The sequence below is a fragment of the Monodon monoceros genome, unplaced genomic scaffold (genome assembly GCF_005190385.1).
Source record: "Monodon monoceros isolate NGI ecotype Baffin Bay Population unplaced genomic scaffold, NGI_Narwhal_1 Super_Scaffold_21, whole genome shotgun sequence".
NCBI lineage: Eukaryota > Metazoa > Chordata > Mammalia > Artiodactyla > Monodontidae > Monodon > Monodon monoceros.
Genome location: NW_021703778.1, coordinates 49,317,791 through 49,323,026, shown reverse-complemented (window position 1 = coordinate 49,323,026; position 5,236 = coordinate 49,317,791). Strand labels below are relative to the sequence as shown.

At 46.1% G+C, this 5,236-nt stretch overlaps 1 protein-coding gene across 1 annotated transcript in view; it reads left to right on the top strand.

Moving 5' to 3' along the window:
• Positions 1-5,002: 5,002 nt before the first annotated feature.
• IGF1R (insulin like growth factor 1 receptor) overlaps positions 5,003-5,236 on the top strand; it is a 308,914-nt gene continuing 308,680 nt past the window's right edge. The window contains exon 1 of the mRNA XM_029237078.1: positions 5,003-5,052. The gene's annotated coding sequence lies outside the window, so the exon portion shown is untranslated. The remainder of the gene's footprint in view (positions 5,053-5,236) is intronic.

Below are 5,236 nucleotides of genomic sequence, written 5' to 3'. Positions count from 1 at the left end.
TCAAAGATGAAGAAGCATCTTTTGTGCTTTCTAACAGCCAAGGATCCTTAAGATTGAAAGTTAACTACGTGGAAGAGTAAAGACGGCACAGCCATCTCAGAGACCCAAGTGAAATAGACAAGTGAAAAAGATGGAGCTAGTACAGCGCTCCTGGTATTGCTTACTTTTCCACAAATTACTGCGAGGAGAGTTGAATATGCCTCACCCTCAGGCTAGTGACAGTTTGTGGAAGGCTGTGCAGCAACAGAAGACTTCCAGCTTCCACCTTGGATCCATGGTGAGCACGAGGGTGCCTGTCACTCCTGGCCCAGGCCTGGGTTTTCCAGGAACTTCCCTTACTGATGTTACACCGGAACATGGTTCTGGAAGTAGTCACAAAAAGATGTCCCACTGTCCCTGTCCAATGTGGAGGTTTCTGAAAACTCCACTTTGCTTTTAAAGTATTAGGGAGGAATGTAGCACTTGCAGCCCCGTGAGCTGGCTATCTGTGCACATCTAAAATAGAAAACTCTTTTCAAGCTGAGTGTAAACAGATCTCAAGGAGACTGGGACTCACCTCGCCATGGCTGTGCAGAGACTAGAACCATCTAGAGATCCCTTGTCTCTTTCCTGCCCCCCGATTGCTTTGTGGAGACCCCCTTGATGGCTTCTCCAGCTAAAGCCCTTCGCAGGAGAACTTAGGCAGATGTATCTCTGAAAGTGTATTGATTTGTAGAGACAGCTGTGGGCATGGAGGTTGGAGATGAGCTCTACTAACTCACATAATAGCAAAAATGGAAAGCATTTTGCTAAGCTTTTTTAGAACAGCTGCAAAATTTCTAAATTACATAATGCACTCTTTAAAACTTAAAATTCAGATATGATTACACACAATGAAGTGCATCCATCTTAAATGTACAGTTCAATGTGTTTTTGATGAATACACACACTACCACGCTTTTGAGGCTTATCTATGTTTTTGTATGTATTAATAGTTTGTTCCTTTTTATTGGTAAGCAGTAGTGTGTTGAATGGCTATATCACGATTTGTTTGTCCTTTTCCCTTTTGAGGTACAGTTCGGTTGTTTCCAGTTTTTTACTATTATGAATAAAGCAACTATCAACATTCCCATACAGGTCTCTTTGTGGATATATTTTCATTTCTTTTGGTTAAATAGCTAGGGGTAGAATTGCTGGATCATGAGTTAGGCATATGTTTACTTAACCTTATAGGAAGCTGCCAGACAATTTACAGAATGCACTCTTAATGAACCTGATTATCTATGGAGTGAATTCTTTGACATTGTTTGTTTCATGATTTGTTTTTGTCTTGAATTGCATTGATAGGATATGGGTATATATTCCTTGAAATATATCCTTAAGGGTAAGACCTTGATTAACTATACAATTTTAGTTGTTCTTTAATGCTTCTGATTTGTTTATACAAACAGCTTGGAATCTAGAAGAATCATATTGGAAAGCTGGGATGATCTCTTTCATGAATTTCTCCCATATTTTTCTTTCTTATCTACTTTAATATTTTATACATGCAAAAATATGTGAAACATATGTGTTAGTTATAAGGCATACTTATAAAATGGAAATCTGTAAATCTACCACCCCATCTGAGGATGAACATATTTCCAAGAACATTGCATGTGCCTTTGGGGTTCTCCCCACTTCCTCCCTGAAGTAACCAAGATCTGGATTTTGTGCTCTTTATGAATCCTCTTGCTAAGACAAAAACAAAAGCAAAACAAAACAAAACAAAAATATTTTATCATGTATTTGATGGTCTTGCTTTAAAATTTGCCTCATAGTTTTTGTTTTCCCTGCTTTTAAGAGCTTTATCAAAATGGTATTATGTGTATAGTTTTTCGGAACTTACATTTCTTTACTTAACATATTGTTTCAAAGATCTGCTCATGTTGTATGTGGCTGTAGTTTATTCACTCACTGTTGAATGACATTCCTTTCTGGGAATATATCACAATATATTGTATTACTTGTCAACTGTCATTTGTGCTGTTTCTCATATTTTTCACTTGGTATATATTACATTTGGCGGGGGGGGGATCTGGTACATTTAGCACAGTAATTTGAGATATAACTCTTTTCAAGTAAACAGTTTTTATAAAGTGAAAATGAGCAACCAGTTTCAGTTCCAAAGTAAGGGAAATTTATAAGATACCTGGGGAAAATTGCATAAAACAAAATGTGTGATGCATTGGCAGTGCAGTTGTAAAGAAAATACTCCAATTAATGTTTTACTACCTGATTTTATTTCTAAGGTTGAAAAAATAAGCTTGACTTTGGTATGTAGAATGTAATAATTGAAGAAAATGCAAATCACCTTCTTTGTCTGTGTAATCCAGGTAGAGCTGAAAGGCAACCTAAATTTTGATTTTTTTTCTAAATATTAAGCTATATGATAAAAAACACTTAACTTCACTGTCGAAAATAATTTAACCTTATTGACGTCCTAGCACTTTAGGAAAAAAAAACATTTAAAAAAATCACAAATGAAAGCTCACTTTGGTTAAAAAAAAAACCCTACAATTTAAATAACTGTATGCATTTCTCTTTATTCCATATACCCCCTTATGTTCTCAGGGACAACTGAATGAACTTACTAATACTAAAATATATATTGTGTAGTATTTAAAGATCTTATATTAGCATCATTCTTTTAAAAAATCAGCTCTAAACTTTTGTCTTAATTTACAAGTATGTATTACAAAATTCTGAATATTAAATATAATGAAAATATAATATTGATATTCTTTTACATCTAATTGCAGAATGGATCTGTAGGCATTGAAACCAACCTCATATAGGGAATTGTCTGAAGAAATATTTAAAAATTAGTAGACCAAATTTTAATTATTCATATGGTAGTGCCTACTTTAAAAATGATACATGCTAAATTTAAATTTCTTTTTAAAGATTCAAATATATTTCTTTCTTTGCTAATGTCCAGGAATATCTAAAACTGGAACACTTTATTTAAAAATTCAGCTGAATTTCAGTTAAACAAAATAATCCCATATGAATGACTTTTTTAAGTAAAAAAAGATTTATTTCCCTTCTATCCAACTGACTCACTGAATTGAGCTAAAAATTTCCAAGGGGAAAAATGATCTAGGGAATAAATATAGGGGGAAAAGGGCTAGGTTTCCATTATAATAGCTTTTGACTTGTTTTCAGCTCTTAATTTAAAAAATTATTTACGAACGATGGGATGCATAATGTAACGCGGAAACCTTTTACAATTAGAGTAAAAAAAAGAAAACTACTTTCCTTTGGAACAGATCCCCTCTTACCAAGACAGCCTGATTGTTTATGAGACTAACACTTCTACTCAATCTCGACATTCACAACTCTTTGTTAGCCATCTTCTTTTTACTTATTATTGACAGCAATTAGCCTGAGTCATGAAACCGGACCACATTAAAGGCGACACGTGGTCCAATCACTATTTTTAAAAGTCCACGTATTTCAAACTCCTCTCTCTAGCCATTGCTGGGCTGTTTCCCGCTTTGAGGACCTGGTCTCCGCAGCGTTATTCATTAGATGTCAGTCCTAGGGCAAGTCTCTCTTTGGGGAAACCTCTCCTTGGGCACATTCAAGAAAGCCACAGAGGAGACTGGACTGGTAGTTTCTAGTCACTTACAGAGCGAAGGAGGCAAGAGAGACGTGCCCGGGAGGACCCGAGGCAGGTGCGGGTGGGTTTCCGCAGTGACCACTCATTGTGCTTGTGTGAGGCGTGTTCGCCTGTCGCGAACCCAACCGGGAGACCCGTCTCGGCCCCGGTCCCCCCACCCCTTCCTCGGGGAACCCCTCGGACACACCCCCTAGCCTCGGGGCCCCCGGAGCCCCGCACCGTGCACGCGCCCTGGCCGCTCCCCTCAGCCGTCCACGTGGTGGAGCCAGGAGAAGCGCGAATCCGCGAGGATCTCTCTGGACCCGCCGCGGGTCTCGGAGGCTGGGCCAGCGCTACCCAACCCGGCCGGCCCCCAGTCCGGGCCCCCATATTTCCTCTCCCGGAGGGAGGGAGGCGACACTCCGCGGGCCAGCCCTCCCCGGCTCCTGCCGCGCCCCCTGGCGGCCGCCGCGGGGACGCGCGCTGGGCACGCGGGGCAGCCTGTCTGGGCTCCCCTTCCCCGGCTCCGGGCCCCAGCGGGCCGTCTCCCCTTGCTCCCGGGGCCGAGCCACGCGAGCCGCGCCCTTCGCCCTAGCTGCCCGCGAGCCCTGGAACTGTGGGCTCCCCGATGGCGACGCCGTGGCTGCCCCAACCTTGCGCGATTGTGCCCACTTAGTAGCCTGGGGGTCTCCTTTCTCCCAGGTATGCCCCTCCCGCCACGTTCGAGCTTTCCAGCAGGCTGCGAAAAAATGCCGCATGCACGCACTTATTTATTTCTTTTGCAACAGCTGCAAGAAACAATGAAGCTTTTCAAGAACTGGGGAAACGCGTTTTCCAGCCTTGCTGTTGTTGTTTTCAATGAACCTCTCGGGCCCCGCACTCCCCGCCCGCCCCCACCCCCCACCCCAGCCCCTCCTCCCCTCCCCTCCCCTGCTAGCTCCTCCGCTGTGCCCGGACAGGCGCCGGAGGCATTGTTTTTGGAGTCTTGCGGGAGGGGAGGGCGCGTGCAGGGTGGCCGGCGCAGTGCGGGTGGGGGCGAGAGCGTGTGGGCGCGCGCGCGTGTGCCCGCGCGGGCAGGGGGCGGGGGCGGTGCTTCGCAGCTTCGCATCCCACGCCCGGGCTCCGCTCCGCACTGCCCTGAGATCCCAGGCTCCGGCTCTTGGCGCGCGCCGGCCTGGGCCGGGCCCTCCGCGCGCCGCGGCTGCGGCTGTGGCCGCTCCAGTGTGCGCGCGGGCGGGTTGCGCGCGGGCAAGTGTGCGCGGCCCCGAGAGCGCGCGCGCGAGAGCCCCCAGTGTGTGGCAGCGGCGGCGGCAGCGGCGCGGCGAGGCTGAGGCTCTTGTTTACCAGCATTAACTCTGCTGAGCGGAAAAAAAAAAAAAAAAAAGGAAAAACACCCGAGGAGGAGCGAGCGCACCAGGCGAACTCGAGAGGCAAGCGAGAGAGAGGGACGCCGCCAGCGAGCCTGCCCCCGGCGCGCCCGTGCCTGGAGGTTGCAGACCCTCGGCCCCGCTCCCCGGGCCCTCCACGCCCCTCCCGCGCGAGGGGAGCTCCACGGCGCGCCGCGCGCCTCGGCTTTGACCTTCAGCGAGCCGGGGCCCCCGCGCGGAGCCGGCG